Genomic DNA, 18,061 nt, shown 5'->3' with positions numbered 1-18,061 from the left:
AATACCGTGAGAGTCTTGATCTTAAGGGTTTATTAGAAGCAAATGTCGTTGCCAGAATGAAGTCTAGACAACAAAACCACCAACAGAGGACATTAAGTAACTGCCACATGTAACATTATTTTCTTCAGAATTACTCAAATACTTTGGTTGATGGCAAATGTGGAATTTTGTTGATGTCTGTGTGTTCCTCTTGTAAAAATGATCCATGCCTTTTCATATGAAAAGTCTTTATTGAGTTACTGAACAGTGGAAGTTCTTTGGGTGGGAGGAAATCTGTGTGAATACACACACGCATGCACACACACACCCCCATATGTATCTATACCTGAAGCAGGATTTGACACCTATGGTTTTTTTCTCCTTTTGTGGCCTCTGTTCTTACATACGCGACGTACGTGAGTGCAAATACGTGGAGAGAACGCCCTGGAAGTTTTGTGTCCCACTTTTTATGTACTGTGATTGCTTCTCTGGCTGTGCCATTCATTTCTGATTTAAATATCTAATGACTCTCATCAAACAACATTTAAACTTTCTATGCGATCGTCTAAGTGTTCCTTTCGATCATATTATGAGTAACAATGGATGAAATGAGCTTCAGTGGAGAGGCTGCAGCTCAGACGGGGCTTCTGCAGCTGTCAGCGGTGGCAGTGGGACACGTCACTTGAACGGCAGCCATCCAGTTAGTGGCATTTTGCCCATTAAGCGAGGTATGAAAACAGTGTTACTGGTACAGTATGTTTCATCTCTGCATCATTTTTGGGTTCGGCTCTGGTAGTTTCTGTGGCCTGCACTTTCCTCTTTTGGGTGATTAAAAAAAAAAAAAACAACCCAAACCTGAGTACTTTAAGGTGATGTTAGCAACATGAATGAAACTACTCAAGAAATGCCTCTCTGGCGTTTGCAATATTGGTCACAAACCAGTAATTAATTTATTTGAAAGTAAATTCATCTTGGCGCTGACCAGGAAGTGTCGTAGCTAATTTTCTAAGAGAAGTGTAAAGTCTTTCCCATGTTGTTAATGTCAGGATTAAACCTAAATTATTTTTGAAGATATTAGTGACCTTAATTTTATTCGTAGGCTGTGGTTCCGTGGAACAGAAATTCAATTTAGTTTAATTTGACCCATCATTTCTGTGTGAACTAGTGTCAGACCCTCTGCTAGTTTCTGCAAGGAATACAAAGATGGACACAGAATACTTCCTGACCTCACAAAGCATTTGTGCAGCGTGGCTGGAGACATAGGTCTAAACAAATAGGGATATCAGATCAAATGGAATAAGACGTTTGAAAGAACTAAGTAGAGGAGGCTTTGCACGTACAGAGCCGCCAGCAAATGACGGTGGAAGTCAAGTGTTGAAGAATTGCCTTTGAATTTCAGGTGTTCCTGTGTCACCATGAACTCCCCAAGAGCTGACGGAAAATGGTGATTACCATTTGATTTTGTTTAGTCTAACACTCTAGGACTAATTTAGCATAGAAAATATACAGTTTTTCCTGTTTTACCAGAAAAAGTTGGAGCCAGAAGTTATGTTTTTTTTTTCTTCCCCTTGTGCTTTTTCTTTTGAATCTTGATTTCCCTCATCTTATTTTGCCCCAGGCTTTTGAGGAGGAGGATATATTCTGAAGTATATTTTAAGTAAGTTGAGGAAGGTAGCTTGGCACGTGTGAAGTGCAAGGTTACCCCGTGTGCGGGAGAGACAGGGAAAAACACGTCCTAGTTGAGGGGCCACAAAGAGCCAGAAGGAACGTTGGAAGTTTCTCGTGGAGGTGGGAAATGTGAGAACTGTGGCTGCTTGAAACAAGTTAGAGGAGACACAGGAGTGATTAGGAGGCTGTGTTCCAGAGTTAGACTGTAAAGTTTGAATCCTGGCTCTGTCATTTGCCAGCTGTGTGACCTTGGGAAAGTTACTCTACCTCTCTGAATCTCAGTTTGCTCATCCGTAAAATGGCAAGATAATAGTGTCTTCTTCATGGATATGTGAGGAACAAATAAGCTAATCCCTATGGATTTCTGACCACAGTGCCGTATTAAAAAAAAAAAAACAGACAATACTAACAGTATTAGCTATGATTGATTATATATATAATCATATATATACAATATATTAAGTGCCCCATCATGTTGGGGGAGAATGATTTTCAAGGTGTTTGAAAGTAACAGATAATGAAGATGTTCCTGGCATTGGTGTTTTGGTCACAGGGAAGTGAGGAGAAAATGGACATTTCATTCCAAACCATGCAGCGCTAAACATTAAACAAAGAGGTTTTGGGGGCTACGCATAATGATTTTGATTCAGATATTTTAGAAAGTTGAGCATGATGGATGCCCAAGTCAATCCGTTTTTTATTGGAATCAATGAAAATGGATACATAAAGATTTAAGAGGAGGGGGACATTCTTTTCTCCACAGCTGGTCACGAGCCCAGCGTAGTTGGCAGTAAAATGGATTGTTTGGAATGTGTCCCTAAAATCCTGTAATTTAATTTTCATTATTTATATAACACAGTATACGTGGCACTTCCCTGCACACACACAGGACCGAATTTCTGGCCTGTGTAATTCCGCCAGAGAAGAAGCTGTAACCTAAGTACTTGTACCTACTAAATTAACTGTGGCTTGGTTGCCTACCACCCCCGACTGACACGATCCTCATCAAAGGGTGGTAACCTAGTGTAGGATCAATATTTCTGGGATGGCATGGTTTACTACATGTAAAATCACTGTCTTTGAGGAGTCCAGAGAAACGAGTTTTTGAGTATTGAAGTTAGAGAAAATAACGACCAAGCTGGGTGCTACGATGTAAGAGGAAACAAAATGATTATTAAAATAGTTTTTCTTTTGTCACACTCAGCTTATTTTGTTTTATGCACTTTAAGAAACACAAATTAGAGGGAGGAGATAGCTCAGTGGTAGAGTGCATGCTTAGCATGCACAAGGTCCTGGGTTCAATCCCCCGTACCTCTGTTAAAAAAAATTAATAATGAAAATAAATGAATAAATAAAATAAACATTACCCCCTCCACACACACAGAAAAATACAAGTTAGGTAACAGTCATTCTCCTGACATACGTCTAAGAAAAGAGAGAGTAAGATTTCGGGAAAACGCTGGACATCTAACTTGGAGAATCTGTAGATCCCAACAGGAATTTCAGGTTAAAAGTTCTGACATCAGTGGCCCCTCAGTGAATTGTATTAACTTCTGGAATCGAGGAGTTGTTTCCACAGTTACTGCGTTGGCCGTGTTGGGAACGTGCATGATTTATTGTATTTGATTATTTTTCTGATTGTAGTTCCTGGTTTTTGAAAGAGTCATCTGGGCCAGGAGGATGCTAATAACTTCTTGCAAGGGGCAGAAGGTAGCTTCACAACTGGTCGAGTAGTTTTAGATGGAGTGAAAAAGATATTCCTGAGATTAACGAGAGGAATCAGAACCGAGGATGTTGGAAGCCTCCAGGGTCAGAATGTATTCAGCATAGGCTCGTGTGCCACCAGGAAGCAGAAAGAATATTCTGACTCCATTCCTGGGCGAGATCCCTGTGAAGCTACAGAGTCTAATGATTCTACGGATCGTTTAAGCTGCTGACCACGACTCGGGAGATCACTCCCTAAACGAAGACTCCCACCTAGACGGAGTGACTTCCTGCCTGGGGCTCCCTTCCAGCGTGGTCAGAAAACAGAGCAGGAAATCCACATGTTAATCATTGAAATAAACTAAGTACAATACGCCCAGCGAGTCAGTCACAGATTCGCTGTTTCAAGAAATGGGGATTCAAATCTTACCCTAAGTTTTCTGCGTTCGTGTTCTTAAGCATCAGTTAGGCTATCACTGCACAGAGTGAGAGTGTGATCTGAATGCACGGCAGAGCCCTCGGCTCTTGGGGGGCGTGCTGGGGGGGAGGGTTGGCGAGGTCACAACACCTCCTTCGGCTCTCCAGTTGCAATGACAGGGAATTTGAGCGCTACACAGTTTGACGGAATTTAAACTGTGGTCTAAATTGATAAAACAGAGCTGTTATTTTATGTCCTCATCCTTGTTTTTCTACATCACCAAATCATCGCACAAATGGCAGTTTGTTTTCCAGAGAGGTCTGGGCCCAGAGCAGCAGGTCACAAAAGCAAGGGTTTTATAGCATTGTTTTTCAGCTTCTTTTGGCTGAGTTGAATTTCCCTGGGCAGAACTTTTCTCACCACTCTTTCAAATAGTGCATCAAAAAAATGATCTAGGCAATGTTAAATGTCTTCGAAAATCTAGATGGAGACAAGGCTTTGTTAGGGAAGTTTGCACCTGTTTTTTTTTTTTTTTTTCGTAATTCCTTTCTTAGGAGCAATTCTAATCCTTAAATTCTTCACGTAGGGGGTATAAATAGACACCAGGGGCGGTTGTAGGTGGCTAGTGTATAGCTGTATAGTGACTTGATCTACAGGATGTCAAGACGACGAGAAATTTTAATAAATTTTGTCAAACAACTGGCCAGTTTGGGCTAACCCATCAGAATGTTTTATTGTACATATAAGCGTGGATGTCGGTTTGACATAAATTGTTTTCACAGAATAATTTATGATATGATTTCAAAATGCATCCGGCCATAGCCTTTTAGGAATCCTGTCATTGAGTATTATTTTGTACCGTCGTATTTTAAGAAGACAACGCTGATAGCACTGACTCGAGAAGTTGCAGTTAAACTGAGGTGCGTTCTGAGATGGCAGGACAGCCGGCCTTGCTCCAGCAAAGAAGGTGTTTGAAGTTTAAAACCTGTCAGAGTGGATTTGCAGTCCAGCTCTGTCCGCTGGCAAGTCCTGGTGACTGAGCAGCGGCTGGAACGGGCAGGGAACCTTGGAGAACCTTGCTTCTCAGGAGCTGGAACCTGACCCTCCCTCAGCCCACACGACGCAGGAGCTGTGCTTTCCCTTCCTCTGATTCCTTCTTTTTCTCCGTTTCTTCCCCCTCTTCACTCACTCTGATTGATGGAAACACGTGCTGGGAGCTTTCCCTGACATTCTTTCCAGACACTGAAAGTATGAACTGTGACGGTGGTGCTGTGTCTATTTTTGAAAGTAAGGCTGTTAATGTAAAGCCTGTGTTGATATATTGGGATGAATTATAATGGTGATATGATTACAGCCTTCAGAGCTGAAAATTTATTATTTTTCTCACCTACTTTGGGCTGCTGATACTTGATCGTAGGAACGTGCTGTGCATCTGGTTACTTTAGGGGGGCTCCTTTGTGGAATCCCAAAAGTTGGACTTTGAGTCTTCTTTATACCTTGTCCGGGGCCCCTCCTCTTATTAAAAAAAAACAAAAACAAATAGAAATATGACCCACCATGGACTCACTTGGCCGTTCCGTATGTCCTAGTCTCTCCCACTACTATTAGCGCTGAACGTGAAGATGTTTTTGCTGGCTTATCCTTGACTTTGCAAACATGTAAAGATGGCATTGTCTGTTGGAGCTGCTCCTCATGAGTCTTTTACTTTTAAACATTCAGTTCGCAGTTATCCTTGTTTTGACATCTGTATTTCAAAATGTTAAACGTCTCTCCATATAGGAGGTCATGTTGGATTTGAGAAGCCGACGGAGATTGATAGTCAGCAATGTGCCCTCCTGAATGGAACTCTTAAGTTATGAAAAATATAAGCTGTGGGTGAGATGATTTTTAGAGTCTGCCTTGCTTACCGCAGAGGTTCCTCAGGGGCAGGGCCCAAGTCTCCTTTATTCCTGCTACACCCCTTGTTCCTGTGTATGGTCTGGCCCAGATAAATTGTTTAACTATTGTTCACTACGTGGGTGAGTGGAAAAGTGAAGTGGACAATTTGGCCTCAAAGTTAACAGCAGAGGCTCATCTCCTTGCACCTGTTGCTTGACTGGAAGATAAAACTGGTCATAAGGGATCAAAAAATATATAAATATATATACGTGTTCCGATGGAGATACGTGTTTTATGGACTCCGATGGAGTCCATATATAGACTTTATGTAAGCTTCACACCCGTTTTGTGAGGTAGCAGCTAGTCTTTTCCTGTTTTGCGGTTAAGGAAACTGAGGCACGCATCGGCTAAGTTGCTTTTTCAAGGTCCCGGGCTTTTAATTGGCTGAGCCCGGAACTGAAGGTGAACAGTTTGGTTTTAGAGTTCCTGCTCAAAGTCTCTCTGGCATCTGACAGTGTATCACATGCACACTTCTGTATAACACAGGCCTGTGCATGATTTATCTGAACTACTGTGGGAGTTCCCTAAAATACGCTTACTTTTAAATATTATCAAGCAGTTCTTGTCATTGAGTGCTGATCTCGTCATTTTTTGTTTACTTAAAAAGTTCAGTCTTGTGAGTTGACGAATAGATATGTATGTTGGTTTCTTAAAAGTATTAGATTTATCGACCCCAGGGCAACAGGTGATTAATTTCTGCCTCATAAAGATTCAGCTACTGCCTTTGGGAATTTACTTACAGAGCATGGAGGATGCTCATAATGTACTCACAGCATTGGGTCCTCATTTGTGGTAAATATGCATAAAAATGAGTAATTAGGATCTGACCCAAAGAAACTTAAAGTGAGGTCCGGGAGATAAACAGGTCGTTTTACAGAAGTAGGAGTGGAAAGAAAGTTTTCGAAAGAGAAATTGTGGCATCTTGGAAGTTTTACTCTTGTAAGGGATGCTAGAAATTACATCATCGAAGCCTCACGCTGGCGAGGGGTTCAGGCACGAACAATCCTTCGAATCTGGGGAGTCAGGTGTAGGATGGGTTATTTAACCCCTCTGGGACTCATTTCCTTTCCTTGAAAATGGATTGATAATAATACTCAGCTCCTTCGTTCTGTTGAAAGGATTAAACGAGAGAATAAATGTACCCAGAGTACTTAAACCAGTTTCTGCACAGAGAAGGTGTTAATAAATATTGCCTCTCAAGTTATCATTTTACAATCGAGGAAACGGAATCCCAGAGAAAGCACATTACTTACTCGAGGTTAACCCAGCTTGCTAATGATGGAGCCGGGACTGGAATCTCGACACACATGCAGTCCGTGCTCTTTGCGTGTTCCGTTGTGTTGTCGTGAAGCAGACTTCCACTAGACAAGTAATAATACACAATTTCCACATTTACTCTGGATCCTGAATCTATGCTGAACTTTTTGTTGCCCCTCACTTTTTCTTCTGGGAAATGTATATTAAGCTGATTTTAAAAAAACGATTATATGTCAGCATTATGGGAAGGAAAAATAAAACTTACCAACTTACCATCCTTTTTTTTTTCATCCATAATCCAAATTTCAAATGTATTAATTTTGCCGAATGCCATGGCAACATACATATCTGTTTTTCAGTTCATGAAAGGTATTTTGGGAATTACTGGCTCTTGCATGCTTGAGCATTTTCGTCTTTCAGCTATAGAAATACACGCTGTATCCTCTTCATTTTGTGTTTGTGCTTCTATTCAAACTGAGAATAAAAGCAGTTAGTTTCTGGGTTGTAATATTCTTCAGTGAACGGTGGCTTTCAAAAACAGTAACACCTTGACTGAAATGAAAACTCTGCCGTATCATAAAAGATATTCTAATTACTGCATCTAGTTAAAAGGAGAATAAATCACTGGGAGATTATTTTAAGTGCCTTAAATATAATAAAAAAAGAATAATGGACGCAGAACAGCTTGACAAGTTTGATGAATTCAGACTGTGGCTGATTTCTGCTGCTTTCTAATGGAAAAGGAGAACGTTTTACTTTCATGGTATATTGTCAAAGGTAATTTTTGTTGGAGAAGATAAGGGGGAACCTTATCTTTGTTGAGTACTTATGTCCCAGGCATTAGTCAAGGCAGTCCACTATCTCATTTAATTTCATTTAATCCTCCCCAGCCTTGTAGATAACAGTGTCCCCATTTTACATCTCAGAAAAATGAGGCTCAGAGAATTTAAGCAACTTCCCTCAAGGTACACAGCCGCTAAGTGGGATCTGGTTGTGCTAATAACCCTTAGGATCCGGCATCAGAGCCCCTGCCCTTTTCCTTTTATTACGTTTTTGCCATTGTCACAGAGGTGCCAGTATCATCCCCCTTCATGTAGAATGGGTGTGTCCAAGAGTTTCATTTCTCTCAGCCTCTGTAAAATGGAAGCAGTCAGGTTATTGTGAGCATTAAAGGAAAAAATACGTGTAAACCTTTTTTCTCAGTGCTTTAGCACACAGCAAATGGAGAGTGCTTGGGAGATTTTATTTTTAGGTATCTCTGACTGACAAATGATGTGTTCCCAGAGTTAAGAGTTTTTAGGTTTTGTTTAATTAATTAAATCTTCAGTTGTGTCTGTAAATTTGAAAGTATGTCTATTGAGTTTCTCAAAATGTCTTTTACAGATTAAAATGGTGAGAGAGTTGATAAAAGTATTATGCACTTTGCATTGGATTTGCCTTCAGAATTGTGTAAAAATGTATTTAAAAATGTGGACTCTAACAATGCTTTTGTGACAAATTGCATGTTCATATATGTGTTTGCATATATATGTGTGTGTGTTGGTCATTGCTCTGTCTGCTGGAGGGTAAAAATGTAAATGGTAAAATTAAATCAGAAACAACTATTTTATTTTTGCCGTATGTTTTCTCTTTAAAGAATGTTATTACTGGTAAAGTATTTTGCAAACATTTTTTATCTGTGTACTAAAAATGAAACACATCTTTGGTGGTTACCACACTTATTTGTGTCTCTTACAGTACATTTTGGATGCTGGTTTGCAGATTTTTTTCCCTTAAATCTGTAAGTGAAGTATAAGGAATTCCAAATACATAAAACATAGAGAATCTATTAGTGCCAGTGCCTGCCACTAAGAAAAAGATACATGTTTTAAAGAAGAGTCAAGCAAATTAACTTTTACCGGTTGACGTGGATTTTCTTTTGGTTTGTTTTTTATTGAAGTGTAGTTGATTTACAATGTTAGTTTTGGGTGTACAGCAAAGTGATTCAGTTATACATATACATATATATTTTTTTCAGATTCTTTTTCATTATATTTTATTACAAGAAATTGAACACAGTTCTCTGTGCTATACAGAAGGTCCTTAATGTTTATCTGTTTTACATATAGTAATTCCACATGGATACTTGATTCTGTTCATAGTCAGCTGTCCACTGATGGCATTTATGGGAACTCTATTCATGGAAACTCATAGAAACAAAATCTTCTTTGCTACCATTTTCACAGATATTTAATATTTCTTTCTTCGATATCTTTTGAACTAAAGAATACTGTAAAATACTGTATCCCATGTTCCCATTTTTAACCCTAATTTTCATACTTTCACATTTATAGGTATATACCTCATGTTCAAGTATAAAATCTTATGGAATCTTATACCAACTACCAACATATTCATTTAGTTATAATTAGAGTTTCTTTTGTTGATGCTGTGGGAGTAAATATAAATCTAGATTCATGGTGGTCGCAGTCTTTCTTAGTAAAGCATAGGTGGAAAAGTATTACCTAATGGTTTTTCTGCCTATATTGAATAATGTCATTCTCTCTTTCTTTGACATGTTAAATCAGCTGAAGAGATAAATAAGTTCAGAAGGGATGAGTCTGGTTCCATAATCAGGGATGAACGTGGTATGATCCATCTTGATCCAATAAGCAGATGAATTATTCCACAATTGCATTATTTAGTTAGAGAATATTCTTAGATTTTTTTTTTTTTTAGCAGAAGTGCTGGTAGATAAGCTTATCTTTCCTGATCTTTTATATAACCAAGTTTTTATTGTAAATTATATAACCAGCTAACCTGAAAAATTTACTTTTATAGCTGATTTGCTTCTGAAAAATAGGCTTAGACTATGTATGTATAAGCATTTAAAGGACAGATTTGATAACTGTCCTAAATCTAATGTGATAGCATTAAAATTATTTTTATGAAAAGAGAATTTAATGTTGTTGAGAATATTCAGTACAGATTCAAAGTAAGAAGTTCTAATCCTGAAATATATACTTACAGATATCTCTGTTTCTAAATATTTTTGTGGCTACCACATCAAAATGATTATGCTTTCATAATGTCTAGTGATTTTGATCAAATTAGCTGCAATGTAAAAATACCATATAAAGGTTCGATGATATTAAAAATAATGTGTATAATGAAATCAAGAAAAGAGCATTTAACAGGACTTTATCTCTATCCTTACGGTTTTGGAAGGCAATAAGGATCTTTGTCTTGCCATTATTACTCACACGGTAGCATTTTTCAATTCAGTGGTCTTCAAATAGCGTATCATGGAGTTCACTATGTGAAAGAGATACATTTCTTACACACACGTGCACACATCCAATGACCTCAGCAATGGTGGAGGTCTTACTCTGAAACTATATTCTTTGTTTTGCTGAATTATATTTTTCTGTTAAATAAAATCATTTGAACAAAATGAATATGGGGCATGTAGTTCTGTAAAAGGAATAGTCAGTGATTGAATTTTTGAAGAGGAAAGGATGAATGAAGTCCTGTGTACACAGAAGAAATCTTGACGGACCAAACACACTGGTTTATTGATAAAGTAGATATTTGTCAAAGAGAAGTTGTACCATTTCCTTTGCTTTCTCAATTGTGAGATTTTTATATGTCTCAGTCTTAACGCTTGTGGAATAGGGACGTATTTGTTGACTTATTTCTGTAGCTACCTGCCCATATGTAGAATGGTAAATTCATATACAAAGAATTTCTCTAACTTGTTGCAAAAATATAGTAATAATGACTTTCATAATTTCCGAGAAAATATGGTTACACTCTTGATTAGTCAAACTGAGGGAGTGTTATCAGACAATACAGAATATCCCTCACGACAAATCAATTAACATTTCTCAGCACATTTACTTATTTGCAAATAAATAAAGATGTTTGTAGCCAGTCAAAGCAGATGTCAAGTTCATGAAACAAACTTAATTGTTCTGGGCAGACATTAAACATCCATGTACTTAAGTTAGGCAAAATAGCGTAATTATTTAGTGAAGAAAGTTTCTATTGTTTGGTTTTTAAGATGTTTATTTGTTTGGGGGTTCTACAGATTTCCTGTGATATGTCTACCTCTATTTAAAAATATATTTCTTTTGCTTCTTCAGTGTGCTGATTTTGTATCTTTCAAAAAATTCTGAAAATTTCTCAGCTAATATTGTGTATTTCCCCTTCCTCATTCTCTCTGTTTCTTTTATGGAACTCCTCTTGGAAGGATTTTGGAACTTTTCATTCTATACTATATCCCTTTATATCTATTTTATATTTGCTCTCTTTTTTAGTTCTGTTTTATCCACTAGAATGTAAGCTCTATTAGGATCAAAGTCTTTGTTTTGTTCAACAATGTATACCAATTGTTTACAAGAGTGACTCACTTAGAATGGATGCATAATGCACAATAGGACTATTTGTTGAATGAGTGAATGATTGCTGCATAATTTCTTCTATTTTTCAGTTAAATTAGCTTTCATTGCATCCAATCTGCTGTTTAACCCAAGTTCTGTGTTCCTAATTTTAGAAGTTGTAGTTTTAATACGTCTATTTGGTTTCAGTTCAAACTTGTCCTTTCACTGTGATTGTTTTTCCTTCTTTTATGTCTCTATTAACATTTTAAACACATTTGTCTTTTTAGTCTCTTTCAAATTATTCTATTTGTCAAAACCTTGGGGTGCTAATCTTCCTTCATGTTTCTGCTGACTCTTCTGCCGTTAATTGCTTTGCTTATGTTTCTAATTTTTGATTGTGAGCTCATCTTCATCTGGGGTGTTTGTGTTCTGTGAAAGTCTCATGTGCTCTGGGTTATGGGAGAGGTCTTACAAAGTGCTTTTATGTTAGCTTCAGTTTCCCAGGAGTTTTCATTGGTTTGGGATCTGTTTTTACATTAATTTTATGGCTTGGAATTCCCAAACTATGCAAATAATGTAAATTTAGGTTCTGCAAGTACATATGGAAAATGTGTGGAGGTTTGATTATTCATAGGCAGCTCTCTCTTTGCCTCCCAGAGCCCTTGCTGGAATCATATTTCCTTGCCACTTCCCTGAGTCAATGACTTGAAGTCAGTAGCCTTTTCACATCCTTGGCTTCATGCAGGACACCTCGGACCTGTCATTCTGTGACCATTAAAAATCCAGCCCTTGTCCCTTAGAACCCGTAGATTGGATTTCTTCTGGGAATTTCATTTCTTTGAGTTTGAGCATGTACTTAACTTTTTTTTTTCTCCATTATTATATTTTATCCAGGATTTTTATGTCTTTTTTTTTTTTCCAGAGGAGTGCATTACCTTAGACCACCATACTGCTAAAACTCGAAGTCTCTTCTCACTTCTCAGCTCAATTATTACGTTGATATTTGCTTTCTTTGTCTGAATATAGTATGAAATGGGTTCCTGACCCTAGAGGGTTTCTGTCAGAAAAACTGAGCCTTCATTCTTTATTTTATTTTAATCTCTGAGATCTTCCTGTAATCTTCTTAGAACAATATATAGACATCCATAGAGGTTAACGGAACAGACTTGTTGTCCATCTTTGTATCTGCTGTTTGTCGATGAGTCCCTGCATGCGATATGCCTACACTGCCATAATTGCTCTATTGCTTCACTTTGAGTTTGATATTCAGGGTAAGGTGCTGACATAGCACGTGGAGGACCAACACTAAAAGCCCTGGGTGATCCTGGACACTTGGTCACCTTAATCTAGGATCCCTTCCAGAGACCAAAGAAACCCTTTAAAACTTTCCTCCTGTGTCGCCCCCTGGCTCAGGCACCAGCCATGGTGTTGTATTCAGACGTCTTTGCTAGGACGTGTTTTCCAATTTTTGGACAGCAAAGATAAATCTCAACCTATTTAAAAAAGAGGGCTTTGAAAGGATCCTAGTCCAGTAGGATAGGGACAATATCCCCGACTAGTGAGAAGATCTACAAGCATCAGCCAGACTTACCTGGGAGGGGGACTAGTAGATTTTACTTTCAGAACTACATTCAGTATGATTTGTGGCTGGGCTGAAAATCCCTCAAGAATACATTTCACATTGATTTTATTGTAGGCATCTGTGAGGCAAAGCAGAGGCAAATGATAGCACACTCATTTACCAGTGATGCAAATTGAAGGAGCGAGCGGCAACGAGATCACTCCTGACACCTTTGCCCTTTTTATTCTTGATTTGTACTAAAGACATATGTATGCACTCGAAATCCAGATGAAGGTCCACCATCAGGATAACCATCTCACCTGGGTGACTCACCACACACTTGAATTAAAATCTGTTTGTCCCTCCTGGCTGTGCAAGTCTCAGAGCAGCCTTGGAGGTAAAGTGGGGGCTGCTTGTAAAGGAGGAGCCTAGATGTCCAGAAACCTGTCCTGCAAGTGGCAAAATGCACACCAGCCCCTCCAAAAACAGCTTCTAAATTATGAAAAAAATTTAAATTCTTCCAAGATCTTTGGCCACTACAGGTAATATAAAGACCTACCTCTCAAAACACACGTATACACATGCACACCCCCACACACATTTTACTGTTTTATAAGAATGAGAATCTCCTATTATTAATAGCACATAATTCAAAAAGTTAGACAAAAGAGGAAGGAAACAGTTGAGAAAGGAAGGTAGTGGCCAGAATGTTAGAATGCTTGTTTTCAGTTTTTGCAAAAAATTGATACCATAATACTTGGCTTTTTCTTAAAGGCTTTCAAGTCAGAAGCTGGAAGTACTTTCAAAAGTATGATGGGTGACACAAAGCAAGTGCCCCTTGCCCACATTTACTGAGTTGTATCAGCAATAAAACTCAAAATGTAGACTCCCCAGAATTTTAAAAGATCTTATTACTTGTATCCTCAGTCTTTGGAGATCTGTCTTGTGTTAATTGCAATATTATGACTCAAATACAGTGTAGGTCTTACATAGTGAGGGGAGCATTTTAATAACTATAAATTTTATATTTTCTGATGTTTGTGTCTGAGTAATTTTTTGTGTTGACTGCAGTTAAGCTTTTGCAAAGTCACTAGTTTTTGAAAGTCGTTCTATGTTTAGGGTGGCACTAGGTGACTGTAAGTATATCCACTTAAATTCTGTCCTTTTGGGGATGTGTTCCTACAGAGCTATGGTTTCACAGCCCGGAGCTGAAAACAGGTTTTAAGAGCTTACTGTTGCTCTGCTCCCTTGCCTCCCACACTCCTACTGTCGCTACATACAAACACGTTTTTGAATATTGGAAGAATTGAATTTCTAGAAGTTTCAAGAGTAATTCTTCTGTACTTCACAGTAGGGGAAAAAACGGACTTCTCAGTCATTTAAATGTTCTCCGAGGCCTTTGAAGATCATAATATGAGAAACATAACAAAATATTATGATTGATATTCCTTCCACCATGTATTTGCTAATGAAGGCTTTATAATTTTGAGGTCTAGGGACCACTTGAAACATGAATAATGAAAAATAATGCGACTTTAGCATTTTACATTGGGGCCAGGTTAGTCTGCTAAAAAGTATGAAGTACAGTTTTATGAAGAATGTGTCTTAGATTGAGAAAGTGGAAACAGAAAAAAAAAGCTTCACTGTGAGTCCTTTCATGGATTTACTGGTTTGTTCTCATTGGTCATGGGACCATTTCCAAGTGTAAAATATTACTTTCTTGAAATTACGGTACATTCTATTATCAAAACCAAGTGCTTTTTTTGAAATAGCCATTTTCCTTCTGATTTTTAACGCTAAAACTCGTGTGATGCCTCCGCCTAGTAATTTGTTTAGCTCTCTTCCTATTAATTGGACCAAGGCGTAACTTTGTACACAGTATTCTGAACTTTTTTCTATTCCACGTTTTATTTCTGCTTCAAGTAGTGTGTGCCTTTTGCAAAAATGACATGATTTTGCTCTGTTTTAGAATTTGCCTTCAAGAAAAATATATTTTATTGCCACTTTTCTCAGTTGATCTAGTAGGGTTTACAAAAAATGTAAAGAATAAGAAAATTCATTTTTCGGGTTTGGTAATGTTATAAGTTTTTCTTTCTTTCAGAAAAAAAGTATGTGCACTCCTTTTGTCTCTAATAGGGCCATTTTGAAAATTTATGCTTACATATTTCCTGTTGCTCAAATCTTAAGTAACAGAAGAATGGCCTCTATACTTTTTCCATTTTAGTGTAGAATGTGGATTCATTGTCGATGGCTAAGGTTTTTCTCACCTTGACAAGTTATGGCAGGACCTCATATCTTCATGTGCCGAGGCCAGCGTAAGAGTTTGCTAACTCCTGACTTAAATACCCCAGTAGAGATCACATTAAAGTTGAAAAACAGAGAGCTCCAGCCCTGAAATGCCCTATATTGAGACTATTTCTAGTGGATTAGTGGAGACACAGTGTGTCATGAACTGTGATCTCAGTGGTAGATTACAACCCTGTTGCTCGCCCAGTACGTCTTAGCTCTGGTGGAGTCCCTTCAGGGAGAGTTGGGGACACCGGGGAGGGAGTTTTCCTATCTGTACATACGGTGATGATAAGAATTCCTTGTGCACATTTGTTGTGAGAATGGAAGAGACACACTAGCCTGGCATATAGTAAGTGCTCACTGTTAGTTTTTTTTTCCCCCACTCATTCTCTACTGTGTCATCATGTTTACATGATCACAGGAGTATAGTGGAATATAAAATAACATCGAGTTTTTTTCTTTTTCTAAGACTTAGTATTTTTTAGTGCAGTGTTAGGTTCACAGCAGAATTGAGCGGAAGGTACAGAGATTTCCCATAAACCCCCTGAACACACACAGGCACAGCCTCCCATGTTACCAGCATCACTTACCAGAGTGGTACATTTGTTACTGAGGATGCACTTACACCCATAATCACCCAAAGTCCTTAGTTTACATTAGGGTTCACTCTGGGGGTTGTATATTCTATGGGTTTGGACAAATGTATAATGGATCCATCATTGTAATATCATGCAGAGCATTTTCACTGTCCTAAAAATCCTCTGTGCTCCACATGTCCGCCCCGCTACCTTCCCTGCCAACAGACACTGATCTATGTATTTTCTCCATAGTTTCGGTTTTTTTTTTCCCCAGAAGGTCTTATAATTGGAATCTTACAGTATGTAGCCTTTTTATATTGGCTTCTTTCACTCAGTCATTCGCATTTAAGATTCATAACATGATGTTCTAAAAGCTATAGATATGATCGACTTCTCAATCTTGCAAAAGGGCTTTTTAAACTGAAATTTAAATTTCCTTGGAGAAGACTCGTGATGGACTTGACCAAAGAATACCAGGACTGTGGGAAGGAAATAAGACAACTCCTAACTTATAAGTCCCAACTCCTGCTTTTTTCAGACAGTGGGGGAAGCTGGGTGGATATTCTAGGGGTCAGAAATGGAAGCCTTCTCTTTCCTCGAGGAGGGAGGAGAGTGGGGAGCCACTGACCGGCGAGTGGGGAGTCCTAGAGTGTCTTGCCAAGTCTTCCATCCCCTGTGTAGATATACTGCCACTTCTTCAGTTATGTGTCCCCTGCCCAGTAAAGATCCACTGTGCTCTCAGTCTTCCTGGCACTTACCTGACCTGTTTCTTCTTCCTTTTATTGTGTGTCTCTGTCCTTGCCCTTTCCCCGCACTGTGTAAGTTTCATCACTGCATCCTCAGTGCCTGGCACAGCGTAGATGCCCAGCAAACATTTTGTTGAAAGAACAAAGGGACGAAGAAGGAAGGATGAGACATTGAAAAGTGGAGGAGGAAGGCAGAAATAAGGTGATGGAAAGTGTACTTGTAGACCTCCTTTGGGATATTGGGAAATTATTGGCACTGAAGGTCTTTTTATTAATGGTCATCCTTGGAAAAAAATTATGCTGTTCTTGTGCGTTGGAAGGTGCCTGGGCACTGTCTCATGGAAATTCATAATGTTTCTTTGTGAAAAAGTCCATAAGGGTTGGAGAAGTCCTAGGGAACTTGTCTTTGAAGATACTTTCTCATGAATTTCCAGCCCAGACTTAGAGCTTTCGGGGCCCAGGGCAGCTAGGTGATCTTGAGAGCAGCTGGAAGGGCTCTAATGGGGTCCAGCTGTGTGCCCAGAGAACGCACCTTCTCAGGAGAACATTAACTGGGTAGACCCCTGCCCTCCCTGGTTTCCTCTGGGCTTTATGGGTCCCCCTGGTCTGTTGCATTGATCTTGCATTTTCAGGTTTTATAGCAATTCTAAACATGTGAGGGTACATATTTGCTCTTTGATGTTCCCTTTGATAGAAGCCAGAGCGCTTTACCTGTGCCTGTGTTTAATAATGATGGGGGGTCGTGTGCCCTGCAGCAGTGCACTTCCTGGGGAGGCTGGCTTAGTGTGCACTCTTTTTTTTTTTTTTTTTTTTTTTGAGCTTGTTGATGGGCAGACTTTAATCAGGGGTATTTCTTGCTTTATTTCTGAAAATGAAGTATATTAAAGGTAGACATGTTGTCCTGCTGGTGCTTGTGTTTTGTTTTTGTTTTGTTTTGTTTTTATCACTCCTTTTTCAATGTGCCACTTGATAGAAAAGAGGGCAGGATGGGAACCAACATCCAGGGGACAGAAATGGCCGTCCTTGTGTACCTAAGTGGTGGGTGTGGCTTTCTATCATTCCCCATATTTTGCCTTTATCTGAATCCCCATTAGAAGGCAGTTATTGTATCTCCATTTTACAGATGGGAAACTGAAGTCACTGAATTTTAGAGACATGCTCACTGGGGTTATTGTGTGGACAGAAGCTAAATTAGAATTCGGGATATGTGGCAAAGTACAAGGTGAGCCTGGAGCTTCTGTGGACTCTTTCAAGGATTAAGAGGACTGGTTGCCGTTTCTGAGAACTCAGAATATCTAAGTGGAGTCATAGGGCCTGAGGATGAGAAGCCCTTTGCTGGGACCACCCACTCTAAGCTGTCAGTGCCGCTTCTGCAAGCTCGCAGTGTGGGTGACCTCGCGGGGCTTGGTGTCTTTATTGTTTATAATCTAAACATGTCGCACTCATGAGAGAAGCAGGGTCATCTTCCTGTGCTTACGTCCAGCAGTACTTACCAGAGGCGGCCACATTATGATTTTCTATCTTCGTTTGTTTTCAGCCTTCCTTGGCCACTAACTTCCAAC

At 39.0% G+C, this 18,061-nt stretch overlaps 1 protein-coding gene across 12 annotated transcripts in view; it reads left to right on the top strand.

Annotated features, from left to right (window-relative positions):
- The window catches only part of TCF4 (transcription factor 4), a 344,588-nt gene that overhangs the window by 33,663 nt on the left and 292,864 nt on the right, over positions 1 to 18,061 (top strand). The window lies entirely within an intron of this gene.

Source organism: Camelus bactrianus, chromosome 30 (assembly GCF_048773025.1).
Source record: "Camelus bactrianus isolate YW-2024 breed Bactrian camel chromosome 30, ASM4877302v1, whole genome shotgun sequence".
NCBI lineage: Eukaryota > Metazoa > Chordata > Mammalia > Artiodactyla > Camelidae > Camelus > Camelus bactrianus.
The sequence above is the reverse complement of the archived record's forward strand: the minus strand, read 5'-3'. Positions and strand labels throughout refer to the sequence as shown.